Source organism: Lissotriton helveticus, chromosome 9 (assembly GCF_964261635.1).
Source record: "Lissotriton helveticus chromosome 9, aLisHel1.1, whole genome shotgun sequence".
In the NCBI taxonomy this organism is placed as follows: domain Eukaryota; kingdom Metazoa; phylum Chordata; class Amphibia; order Caudata; family Salamandridae; genus Lissotriton; species Lissotriton helveticus.
Window position 1 is genome coordinate 1038033815 of NC_136070.1, and position 14117 is coordinate 1038047931.

Here is a 14117-nt window from a genome sequence, read left to right on the forward strand (position 1 = left end):
GGTCCCTGTCACGGGTCCAACGGGGTGGGGCAGTTCTTGTGGTCGCAGAACGCTATGTCGACACCCCGTATCGGCAAGCGCCATCAATCGGTTTCCATCAATCTGGACAGGACAGCGGAATGGTGGAGGAGTTGTTTCGGTAGTGAGACAAACATAGTTCTTAGCTAGTCCTATGTCCATGGGCTCCTCCTTCTGGGGGCATATGCGGGCTATGTGTCCATACCCACCGCAATGATAGCACTGTGGACCGGGTTGTGGTGGCCGAGACATGACAGGATAGGGCATCAAAGGAACAGGGCCTGGTTTTCTGGCCACAGGAGGGGGCCTTTGTGGCCGGAGATGGCTGCCCTGGTGTATGTGTGGGGGGTGTTCATCCTTAACCCGCTGTGACTCTTGTGCTCGGCTATAGGCGCTGGCGATCTCCACTGCACTGTCGAGGGTCAGTCGAGCATGCTGGCGTACCCATTTCTGTGTGGCCGGGTGTAATGATGCTAGGTACTGTTCCAGATTAATCTTAGATAGAATCTCTTCCTTGCTGGAAGTGGCGGGTTTCCACCATCGGTTAGCTAGGTCCTGGATACGAAATGACAATGCCCTGGGATTTTCCTGGGGTCCTTCCCGTGCCTGGCGTAGCCGCACCCTATAAGTTTCGTCGTCAATTCCTAGACGTTCCAAAATGCAAGCCTTTATGTCTGGATAGGGGGTTTGTCCCTGTATGTTGGCTTGTTGGTAGGCTGCTTGGAGTTCCCCTGTCAAAAGGGGACCTAGGTAGTGACCCCAGCGGTCGGCGGGCCAGGCGGCGGCCTGGGCCAGGCGCTCGAAATTTGTGAAGAAAAAATCGGGATCTTCACCTGCCACATATTTCTGTAAAACGACGGAGGGTAGAGAGGCCATTGGTCTTTGTTGCCCCATGACAGTCGTAAGCTTCTCAAGGCCTTGGTCCTGCGCAGTGCCCTGTCCCTTCAGGACGTCATGCAGTTGGCCACGGTCATCTTCCGCTGTCTTGAGGAACCGTTCCATCAATTTCCCAAGAAGTTCTTGGCCTTCCGCCAGCTGTTTGACTGCGGCCTCCATGCCTCCGGGAGATCCCACTTCTGACACCAACTGTGGAGTGGGGGTTGGGGCGGGCCGGAATAACAAGCGCGGAGGCCGGATGAAGTGCGCTATGATTAGCGAGAATTTATTGAGTGTACAGGTCTGTGGAGTACAAGTGCCAAGGATGAAGTCCAGATAGGAGATGCAGACTGGGTCGTTGTGATGAGGGTCCGGTGAGGGTTATCCTAAAGACGTCCGCCGCTGGGCTGAGGTTAGCTGTTGGGCTGAGGTCGGCTGCTGGGCTGAGGTCGTCTTGCCGAGATATAGATAACGGTGTGTCCCTCGGAGATACAAGAGAGAAATACAGGGCGATTAGTCCTGAGCAAAACGGACTAGGAGTACTTTCACCCGCACCAGGGAGTGAGGGGGTTGTAAGGCGAGCGTGAGGGAGGGACGTTAGGGTAGGTGGAGAAGGTAAGTAAAAGACGGGTAACGGGGAGAGAGTGTTGCTTGTGAGGAATTGGTGTCCAGTACTATACAGTGCCAGGGGTGCATCTATTTTACAGTGGGTGTTACTCGTGTCTCTATATTTACACTCTATATTTACACTAACTACAAGGGGAAACACGGAGACGGTGACAAGGTACTCACGTGCCCCGCCGTAACTCTCTTCCGAGTTACGGCCGCTCTCCAGCCACCTCCTGAGGTCGCCACCAATCCTCGCACCAAACGTCCTCCTCCTCTTCCTTCTCTCGGTTCTTCCCTTCTCCTCCGCTCTCTGCTGCTGGTTCTTCGCTTCCTGGTAACTCCTGCCACGAGTCCACTGCTGGGCTGCCTTCGTCTTCCTGTTTGTCGGTTTTTCTATCCTCCGGACGGGAACCTGAGGAATCACTTCTGGGGTCGGGTGCGATCACTTCCTGTCCTTCTTGAATTGCCCCACTTCCGGGGTCACGATAGGTTGCTTCCGGTCCGCTGCGCACCGCTGCTGCTGTCGGCGCCTGTAGGGAGAAAGAGAGAGGAGTAGCCCGGGTTGGCGGAGTTGTGGCAGGCGTGGTGCCGATGGCAAGGGAGTCCTCACTGGGTCGCCACCCCGGGGAGGTAAGTGTGGCTTCTTCACAGTCCCGTTATCAGACCAAATAATCCGGGGCAAACAGTATCTGGGGAGGTATTCCTTAATTAAGGCTTTGGCAGTTGCTACAGCAGTGGCTTCTTTGGTGGGGTAGGCTTCAACCCATTTACTGAAAGCACAGACCACCACCAGCACATATTTCAGGTTATTTACTCTATCCATCTGAATGTAATTAATCTGTATTACTTCAAACGGCAGAGTCGATGGTGCAAAGTTTTCACTCAAAACAGACTCTATCCCCCCAAGGTTGTACCGTAGACACACGGGTCAGTATTTCACCACATGTGCTGCTGTCTTGGGAATAAGTGGGTTATTCCAGACTGGGTCCAAAACGGCACAAATACCTTTTGCACCTATGTGAGCGGTGCCATGGGCCATAGTCACTACGGCATAGACCAATGCATTAGGAAGTAACCATCGCTGTTTTTCAGATTGTTCTATCCAACATTCATTTTTATCTAGTTTTCCTACCTCCTGCTGCCATCTTTGTACTTCATCTATAGTGGCCTCTTTCTGTAACTCTTTAACACTATCGATAGTATTATCAAACAAAGACGTTTCTGCCACCCACCGAGCTGAAGTACTAGGAAACATAGGGATCATTCTCGTTTGGGCCGTTTCTTTAGCTACTGAGTCAGCAAAGGCATTTCCTTTCCCAGTGGAATCAACAATCTTCTTATGGGCGCTACATTTAATGATAGCTACTTTCTCTGGTAGAGTCAAGGCAAACAATAATCGATCAACTAAAGGACCATGCTGAATTTTCTGGCCATGTGTTGTAAAGAAACCCCTCTCCCTCCACAGCCTCCCAAAGCTATGGGCAACGCCGAAGGCGTACTGGCTGTCTGTAAAAATGTTTACCCTCAGCCCTTCACTCAACTCACATGCTCGTAGCAAGGCTATTAGTTCAGCTGCCTGAGCTAAGTGATGAGAAATCCGTGCAGTTTACACCACCGTTCTTAAAGTTATAATAGCATATGCAGCTGTTGTAGTACCATCAGATAATTTAAAACAAGAGCCATCTACATATAGTTCTCCGTGGGGTTCTAATAAATGGGTGTCGGAGAGATCTACACGTCCCTTCGTTTCTTCTTCAGTTCTGAAAATGCAATCATGAACATCATCTCTGCTATCCTTTGAAGGGAGAGGCAATAATGTGACTGGGTTCAAAGTAGCACATCTTTTGATCATAATATGGGGTGCAAATAATGTTAACTTGTACCCTGTCAATCGAGCACTCGTAAGGTGCTGAGTCTTGGTTCTATTCAAAAGGATATCCACAGCATGTGGTACCATGACTGTGAGATCCGTATTCAAGACTATACCTTCCGATTGCCGGATGGCCATCGCCACTGCAGCAGCGGTGGCCCGCAGACAACTGGGAAGGCCTCGTGCCACAATATCCAAGACTGATGAAAAGAAGGCACAAGGTCTTTGTTTACCGCAAAATCCTGTGTTAATACTGAAAGTGAACAACCGTCCACCTCGTGCACATAAAGTGAAAAAGGCTTCCGGTAATCCGGGGTACCCAAGACAGGCGCAGAACATAAAGCAGATTTCAAAGAGTCAAAGGCTTCCTGACATTCATCCGTCCAGGGTAGGGGTTCATGCACATCTTTGATAGTCAAATACAACAAGGGTTTAGAGAGGAGTGAATAGTTAGGAATCCATTGGCGACAGTAAGAAGTTATGCCAAGAAAAGCACGAACATCACATTGAGTACGAGGTACAGACATGTTAGTAATTACAGATATTCGCTCTGGAGTTAATCGTCTGCCCGCTTTCGACAGTACGGGTCCGATTCACAGAACTAACTTAAGACAAAATCCTAAACGTACTACTTTTGGTATTCACAGAAGTTAGGATTTTGTCTTAAGTTTGTCTTAAGACAGACTTAAGTTAGGATTTTGTCTTAAGTTTGTCTTAAGTCTGTCTTAAGTCTGTCTTAAGACAAACTTAAGACAAAAGCCTAACTTCTGTGAATACCAAAAGTAGTAAGTTTAGGATTTTGTCTTAAGGTAGTTCTGTGAATCAGCCCCTAAGTGACCAAGGTAGGTCACTTCCTGTCGACAATATTGAAATTTGGAAAGGGATACTTTATTTCCTTTTTCAGCCAAATGTTTTAGCAATTTGACGGTGGCCTCCTTACACCCATCTTCCGTATTAGAGGCCACCAAAATGTCATCCACTTACTGGATGATCGCATTTCCTGCAGGCACAATTAATTCATCAAGAACTGCTTTCAAGGCTTGGCTATATATACTGGGACTTTCTGTATAGCCTTGGGGTGCACGCGTAAATCTAAAGCTTCGTCCAGCGACTGAGAATCCGAAAATATGCCTACTATCGGGGTGTATTGGAATGCTGAAAAAGGCATTCTTAAGGTCTATGACTGAGAAATATTTCGCCGTTGGGGGAATCATTGTTAGAATAGCAGTAATATCTGGTACCACTGGGTATTGTGGGACCACTATCTTGTTGACCTCCCGGAGGTCAATCACAAAACGATATGTGTTTTTATAATCAGGGGCACCATCAACAGGTGCCTTCTTCAAAATCGGCAAAATCGGGCTGTTACAAACATTAGCCGCTGTTTCTTCTACCACGCCTCTTTTAATGAGGTTGCGAATGATCTGCAACAAGGCCTGCTCACCTTCTGGTGAAATCTTATACTGCGGAATGCGAGGCAGCTGCGCATTAGGTTTCACGGTTATTGACACGGGGGCTATTTGTAACAGGCCGACATTGGTGTCTCCTGTAGCCCACAGTGTCTGAGGAATGGTAGAGAATTCAGAAGGAAGGGTTTCATTCTGAACAAAATATTGTGCCATCTCTACGGATGGTTTCTGCATTGTTAAGTAGACACCATCAGGGGAACAGTAAATTCTAGCATGCAATTTCTTCAATATATCCAAACCCAAAAGGTTTTCACCACAATTAGAGGTCAAAAGAAAAGGCGTATGCACGGAAATAGGGCCTATAGTGAAAGGCAAGGGTTTCAAAACGGGGCTCACCACCGGTATTCCAGAGAATCCTACTGATAAGTTATTTTGGCCAGACAGAGCAGCCCCTGGGACCAGTGTATGGGCAACTGAACTATTCATTGCCCCAGTATCCACTAAAAACTTTCCCGATGTGCCCAACAGTTCCCCTTTTACATAAGGTCCCTCCTGGTCAATTGGTACTGTAATATGGCCCCCGCTCTGTCCCTGACTGTCTCATGCATAATCCTGTCCGTCATATCCATCATCCCGGTAATTCTCATTGTAATACTGCCTATTCTGGGGGTCATCAAAATAATTTTTCTTGGACCCTCATGTTGCATTTCCTCCCTTCTGATGCTATTCCGGTCGACATTTCCTCGACCTCGTCCTCTGCTAGGACCATTTCGTGCTAGCAACAGAGGGCAATCCGCCCTCCAATGTCCTTCCTGCTTACAATACGAACATTGGTTTATGCCAATGTTCGGGGGGCCACCTCGACCTCGTCCGGCCACCACACGGAACGAGCCCCGCACTCCCCTTCCCGCATTTTGTCCTCTACTAACTTGCTGTAACAACACCCTAGTCTTCAAGTCCTTAGTCTTCTTCTCTGATTTTTCCTTGCTCTCATTCTCTTGATGCTCATAATACTGTGCCATGCTGAGAATTACAGAGGGGGCAGCCGTAGTCCATGTACTTTCGGCCGCCTGAAGGCGAGACATTACTTCCGGGAGCAAATTAGTAACAAACCTATTCACAAACAGCCGTATTCCCCCTTCTGTAGACAAATCCTGGCCACTAAAATCTATAAAAACCTTTTCAAATCTAGTGAAGAAATCTGACACACTCTCATCTTTCTTTTGTTTACAAGCCGTTAATTTGTCCCAATCGACTTTCCTAGGTGGGAGAAGAGTCTTCATAAGTGTAATAATTTTATCTGGTACCGTTAAGACTTCATCTCTGGGTTTCTCCCCTGGTTTCCGTTCTTTGTGCCAATTCTTTAACTGGTCCCACGTTCCCCCTAGTTCGGGAACGTGATCCGTATCATGTATCTGTCTCCAAATATCTACCGGAATCAAAAGACCAAAAAACAACTCGATATCAGCAATGGTCATGATAGCGGAATTAGCTGCTTCAGTTAATTCCTTATAGTAGGCAGTAGGATTTTTACGAGGGTCAGGGAGTTGGGCTTTTAGGGTAAGGACCTCGTTTTGTTTCCAAGGGGTATAAACCCATTGTTCCTGAAGCCTCGCATCTACTCTAGCCCGAGTTACAACATTATTAGCGTCTTTCAATTCAGGTACTTCAGGGAAAAAGAGAGGATGTACTTCTCTCATGGGGTGCTGTGCTCCCCAATCTGCACATTTTCGGAGCATCCGCTCCCGATAATGCAAAAGTGTCGTCACATTTTGATATACTTCATCTGATTGTAAATGAAATTTATGAGCTCGATCCCTTATATCGCGCAGTATTTGAGGAGGCAGTCCTTCCTCAAAGCACTGTTCCCACAGCGATATTAGACGGATTGCCATACTCTCTGAGGCCAATTGTTGTGCGACTGGTTCATAATCTTTCATAGTGCTCCAAATGTCTTCCAAAGTATACATAACGTTCCGCATCCACTAGGATGCTTGAGTTATGATAGCTCTCCTTTCTTCCGCACCCAATAGCGATCGTGTATAAGCTCGCTGATCACTCAAGTCAGATACCGGTCGCTTGGGTGTGGCATCTAAACAGACTGTATTCCTGAGGTCTAAAGCAACCGGAGTTGGAGAGGAGAGGAATACAGGGTGTAAGGAAGAAGGAACAGTCACATCCGGCTGTAAAGATATCAAGGGTGAGGTAGTTGGTCGAAGAGTAGGTGGGGAAAGTAATGCATTTCGCACCGACCCATCAACAGGGGCCGTTGCGACCGCTCCCCCCGGGTTCGAGATGGTGCAGCTCCTATTTGATCAGCCCGTACATAAGGTAATGCTGGGTATAAGCCTTGTGGAGCATAAGGGGGAGGCGGACGGGCTTCTAATAACTCTTCTAACTCATCTCCCGTTTCTGGCCGTGCTACATAACTTTTGTCTGTCTCCAAACTGAACCGTCTATCCATCTGTACAATATTCTCTTCCACCTTTCCTTTGTCATAAGCCACGGCCTTCTAGGTGACGGTCAATCCTGCCTTAAGTTTCCCCAACTTCTCTTCTGTAATTCGTCGTCGTTTTGCTTCCTTCAACCATAAGTTCAAGGAGTCAAACAACGACTGACGGCTTCTTTTCATAAACAGTTTGTTCTGTATATAATTTATTTTTTGTTCATCAAATGACCCTGTTAGAGGCCATTGCAAATATGAATTATCCCTGGTATATTTGTGCCAGAGTGTATTAAAAAGAATCGGCTGCAAGCCATGTTTGACATACATATCAAAGCTAGGGCTGCCTTCGGGAGGGCATGGCTGTTTTTCTTCCAGCCGTGTACCTCCCCGACAGCAACACCCAAAACATATTTTACTAAAACAAGGCATGATAATACTTACACACTCTTATTCACAAGCTGCAAATCTCATTCACATGCAGACGCGTCCCTCTCATCACTCAGTCTTCAACATCTCATCCGTACGTATAAAGTGCTGTAAATTAGTGCAAGGCAATAACTCTTTCGTATTCTCTTTCTATGCAAATGACGTCTTCAAATCGAACAGAGTCCTTCGACTCTCGTTCGGGGAATTGATTCAACAGAATTCCAGTCCAATAGATCAATTACACAAAGAAGCAGTCCCTAGACTGCTCTGAGATCACTTGGCAGGCGAACAACGAACCCTTTTACAGGTCATCCCTTGGTCCTGTTCTGGTTGGGCCGGGCGTCTGGGTTTTTAGCTCCAGAACCCTGGCTTACCCAGTTGCTCCCAGGGCTTTCCCGAAGAGGATTCGGCCGAGCGAGTAACGCCGTACACCGCTAAGGCACCGAGTATAATCTCAAGTTTTCACCAAACAAGTCTGTGAGGTATCTGTCCGAACAGCCACCGTGCCGCAACGTCAGACCCTCAAATTCCCTTGTGATCCGGCTTCCCCGGCCACCAACAGAAACAATTAACCGTCATCAAAAGGAAACACTTCCTCCAAGTGTTCCGTATCCAATCCAAACAAGACAAATAACTCACCTGGTGCACTCAGGTTGATTGCGAATTCTCCACTGCCGACACCGAGACAGCCCGGCACAGTCTGTTCTTAAGTGGGCACTAGGACCCCGGATCAGGGGTGTGGGGAAAGGGGACACCGGACACCACTTCCTGTCAGGGGAGCAGTGCGGGACAGAAGAGGACTGCGAGGGCAAGGGGCAGGACTCATCCAGATGTTACAAGCAGAATTGAATAAACATGCCTGATATCACATCACGGTCTCCTGTGATCCTTGGGGGCCATACGATACGACAACTGGCGACGAAGGAGTGGATAGAAGACACGTGTGCCCGGTGCCCGACTGATCTGAAAAGCGAGACCAGGAGCCCACCCTGATGCGCACGTGGAAACAAGCCACGGAGCGAGAACCCACTTCGGCCATGACTGCAGCACCGGTGCAAGATGTCCGATGTGCCTGGGAGCAGTGCCGGTAAGAATTGACCCAATTTTGAAGACCTCGTGCTAGAATCTGAAAAAGCGCGCGAAGATCTCTTATGAGGTCAGGCGGAGTGACCAATCAGCGCTGACGACGACCGGGCGGCCATTTTGAAGTCAGGCAACGCCCGGATTGGCCCCGAAATCACGCAAGAATTCAGCGGCCATCTTAGAATCAGGCAAACACAGCCAATTGCAGCGCGGAGAAGACCGGCGGCCATTTTGGAACCAGGCGAAAACAGAAAAAGGAAGGAAAGTGCCGAAGAGAGCACAAATAAGAGAAAAAGAAGCACAGGACAGTGCAAATAAGAACAAGGTAGTGAAAGTAAAGGAAAAGGGAAATAAAAAAGTGGACAATAACGTAGAAATTAAGGAAGAAATTCTTAAATAAAGAAAACAGAAAAAGAAAGGAAAGTGCCGAAAAGAGCACACGAAAAGAAGAACAAGAGAGTGTAAATAAGCACAAGACAGTGAAAATAAAAAAGGAAAGGTGAAAGAAAAGTGGACAATAAAGAAGAAAAAACAGAGATGGCAGAACCAAGGAGCGAAAGGCAAAGCGTGCAATATCGCAGACCTCTCTTGTAGCAGGGTTTCTGTTCTCCCACAGAACTGTGCACAGAGGATTGGAACCTCGGCGAATTAGGGTGACCCAAAACTCACCTCAGTACCCAACAAACCCCTTATCGAGCTAGCTACAGTGTCTCATTGGTCATAACAAACTCCCAATGTTTAGACAAACCAGAACATGAACTTACGATACCTTAGGTTACGTGGAACACATGAGCACTCTTTCGTTATATAATCATTTCAAACCAGAACTTGGAGTAAATGAGGACACGTGCACATTTGAAATATTTATTTACTAATGCCATTTTCTCAAACGCAGTATCTTAGATAATACAAGGAAACATATTATCAGAAGCAAAGTTATCAGCATAGTTACTAGTCCATAGAAAGCAAACGGTGACAGCATGTTAACATGCTGTAATGAATAAGAGTTAACAAAACTTATTTCTCACCCTCCCTAACTCAAATATTATATTAATAGCTAAGAAGGTCTCTTTGGGTTTTAACAGGGCGGGCCCATACTTCAGGATCCTAGAATGAAGAGATTACATCAGCATACACCAGCTCTCTCTGCATGCGAACAGCATCAAGTGTGTATCTGTGTTCTAAGCAAAGCAATATAAAACCCGCCTAAAGCCTAACTGGGGTGGCAGAGTGGTGTGGAAAAGTAAATTTTGCCATGTTATATGTGCCTACGTGTTCCCCATACTATGTTATATGTGCATGATCGATATGCATGTATCCCCTTATGATCGATTAAAGACGCAATTATAGTTGTATCAGACTCTAGTATGCCAGTTTCCAGTTCTCGTGAAAGCAACGAGTACTAGGCCTATGTTGCCACGTTTTACAGTGTGCACGTTAATTCATTGAATTGTCCCCGTTCCTAGGCCTCAAAAAGGGCCCGGACACCAGATTCAAGTTCCAGTCTCCTGAACCCTCTCCGAGGAGCGATACAGCCCCACCTGCATCCCTGACCCTTCACTTACTTCCTGCCTCGCAGTGCCCGGCCCGGCCTGGCTCTGCCTGCCAGTCTGCCAAGAGTATGTTATGCTTCTAGTTAGCAGTCCGGCCCTCCTTCTCTGCATTCCTAAGCTACTGAATCGCATCAATAGTTTCAGCCATGGTCTAGCCTTTCTGTCTCCATGTAAGAGAGTTACTGTATTAATATTCATAGAATATTCTTAGCACACGTAATACATGTAGAATTATGCACGCACCAGTCTTAGTGTCAAGTAGCCTTTGCCCTGATAACTTTTGGATTCTATCAACATGTACTCCAAACACCAGATACCAGATACACCATAGGTACATGTCGTCCTGACACCGCAGACTTTTAGTCTCCTCTTCTAGTGCAGAAGTCATAGCCCCCAGTTCTCCCTGGTAACACGTCATTGCCCGTTTGCGCGCACCACTAGGTTAAAGGTCCCAGCTGCTCAGGTAGCCCCCTCCATGTTTCCGCCCCATTCATGACACTTCTGTGACGTTTACATCACATGTCTATGTATACGCCCTGTACACGCCTTCTTGTTACACCATTTTGTCCTTATCTTTCGCGACTGCTACGAGTTACGCCTACTGCTACGCCTACTGTATTGAATGTAATGTAATTGTTTTAGTATATATATACTGTGTACTGTTACTGAAAGCTGCGATCCTGCCATTTTCCCCTGCCCCCGGCAGCTGCCATCCATTCCATTTTCATGCAGGCTATCCCGTTCCTGTCCCTTCCCTTATGTCTGATTAAAGCCTGTAAGACTCTGATACCTCGAATCCTGTCTCTTATTTATTGAGCTATCTGTTTTATTCACTGTATTCAAAAATAGTACCGGTAATTAATTATTTATTTACCACATAATGGCGCCCGAATAGGGACTTGCCCTTTCCCCACGCGCCGGCGAAGCCACGCAGGCCCCCTGACCCTCTGCAGCCGTGACGGAACCATACCGTGCACCGGCAGATATTTCTGCTTCAAGTATCCCTCAGGCCCACGGAGGAGACGGAGGTTGCGGTCCAGCATCCAGACGAGGCGGTGAGGAACGCGGCGAGTCCCGACCAGAGCCCAAGCCGAGAGTACAAGGTCCGAGGTATCCGGAGGCCCACCTGTAACTGAAGTCCGAAGTTCGTAGTCCGACGTCGTAGCAGTCCAGTCCAGTCCGAGGCCTTCCGTTCTTGCTGCCCGGTGAGTACCGTTGCTGGGGTAGTATCTAGACAGGGTCAATTAATTTGTCTCTGGTCCAGTGGGTTTGGGTACACAGATCCAGTCCGAAGTGTTCACCTCGGTGGACACGGGTCCTGACGTGTCTCTTTATGGGACCGGTATGTTTCGTACTGTTTTAGCAGTGCATCTAGTAATTCTAGTAAGTTCCGTTCTCGAGAAATTCATGTGTTCTGTTTCCAGTATACCAGGTAATATTCTGTCCGAACTATTATTCTAAATGTTATTTAATGTGTTTTCAATGTCGTGGTATGAGTGATTTGTTTTTCTAGTCATTACTGTGTTTATCGTGTATTGTATTGTGTTCGGATTCAAGTCTAGGATGCCTCTATTCTCCAAGTTACGTCAGTTAAAGACCCGAAAAGGGTTACTCGAGGAAGCAGTTCCTGTCCCGCCTAGGGACAGTCCAGGACATTTTATGTATCACAAGCATGGCTTAGATGCCATAATCTATCTAGACTTATGGGCGCACTATACCAAGGAATTAGAACAGCAATATAGATGGCCCGTATCAGGTACATGGGATGCCGAGTGCATCATGCGAGTAGAAGAGGCATTATGGAAAAAGAAAGCCAGACAGTCCCAGAAAGATGCCATCGAGTTATGGCGCAAAGAATCTCATAAAAGAACCGAAAAAGAAATCAGAAAAACAGAATTAAGTAGGGAATCCTCAGAAAGAGCCCAAGAAAGGGAATTAATCGAAGTAGGTGAATGAGTTAAAGCAGAACAGTCAGACAGACAGAGAAATGCCCTTATTAAGGGTATGTATCCTCTTCTTGCCGAGGGCTTGCCAAAAGCAACACCGGAGGCACCATGTAATTTTCCGCCACCATTAGTCCCGATTAAGCTACGTCACAAACCGACCGCAGCTGATATTTTTCTCTCGTCCTATTTGGACGATACAGTCCCAGAATATGCAAATCCTGTTCCGCCTGCTCCCGTTAATAATGTAATTCCTGTTCCTCCAGTCGCTGGTTCCGTGGGTTCAGTTCACGTTACAGCATCTGTTACAGCACCCCCGGCCCAGCCCACAGTGCATGTACCCGCTACATCAGTCACTCTACCAGCACGTACAGCACACACCGACGATTCTAGTTTAGGAGCCGCGGGGGGAGATTCTCCTCGTACCCCGCCTCAACACAGACGTATGACGCTACATGAACTAGCGTTACAGCGTACGCCAAAAGTGACTACATTCACAGATATCAAGCGAGCACTTACCGAATGCCGTTATGATCCAGTTCCAGGTGATGGTACTATGGTCATATATTCATTACGTTTAAGACGGGTGACCGACTATTTGGACACCCTGCCCGATATGAGAGAACATCTAGACAGAATATATCGTTTTATCCGTACAGGAGTGAATCCAGGAAGTGTTCACGAAGCCATGGTTCGAAGAAAAGTCGAGACTCAGCTCATGCTTTTAAAGTTTTTAATTAACTGTTTAATTAGAGAGCAAGATTGTCCGGAAAAAGATCAAGAAGAAATGAAAGTCCTGACCAGGTGGAGTGACAATATAGCCGAGGGAAAACACAAGACACAAAATTGTATAGAGAGTATGTACAAGAAAATTCGTAGGGAAATAATAAAGTTACACGAGAAACGGGAAGCAACACAAGCAACCGAGAAAGAAGACGACTCTTCTACTGAAGAGGTAGACGACGAGAATCCCTCCAGAATAGCGTATGTAGGTAGAACTAGACTTTCCGACCGACACTCACGCCTAGATCACAAGAAAGTTTTTCCTCCTCCAGCACCAGAACCGGGTTCTCTTGAACAAATATTCCAAGCTACCGATCACATTCTGAAATCACGAATAGGCTATAGTGAGCTCAGTACAATGCATGAACAAGAACTAGCCCGATCGGCAGTCCGGTGGACTACTGATTCTACCACTTTTCCAGATGAAATAGTGGCTCAAATGTTTCTGAAACTGCCCCCAGCCGAGCAGCGACTGGTGGGTATGTATATGATCCAGCACCTCATTACACTGTATGAGGAACAGCATTCTGATCCAGGTCCACTACATGATGTATTGAACGAGTTACTCCAGTATAGATGGAGAGGTCTAGGTACCGATTTAATTAGTGTCATTCTAGAACAGCGCCACAAATATCGAACGTTCCTGAATCCACATTTTGTTCACGTCTCACCCCCAGAAAGTAAATCATTTTACATAGATAGACAGAATCCGTTACGAGAAGTACACCCAGTTAGGACAACGGGTGGTGATCTAGAACGAGTATTTGTTTACACCCCCATCACTAAGATGGAACTCTTAGAAATGAAGAAGTTAATTCCCTGTCACGATAAAGATCCAGCAGGGTTCCACCGTGAATTAAAAGACATGCTCCGTATGGGAGAATACACGTATCCTGATATCATTAAAATGTTAAAGGTCCTGTTGCCCGCGGGCATATATGAAAAACTCAAAGAAAAAGAATGGGAGGTGGGAGAGAAAAAGATAGATTGGACAGCTCTAGAAGCTGAAGATAATACACGCGTACCAGGTACCGGTCTTGGGGGGAAAGCTAAAGAATTGCCCGAGTTATTGATACAAGTTTTGCCAAGATTACTAGCCAC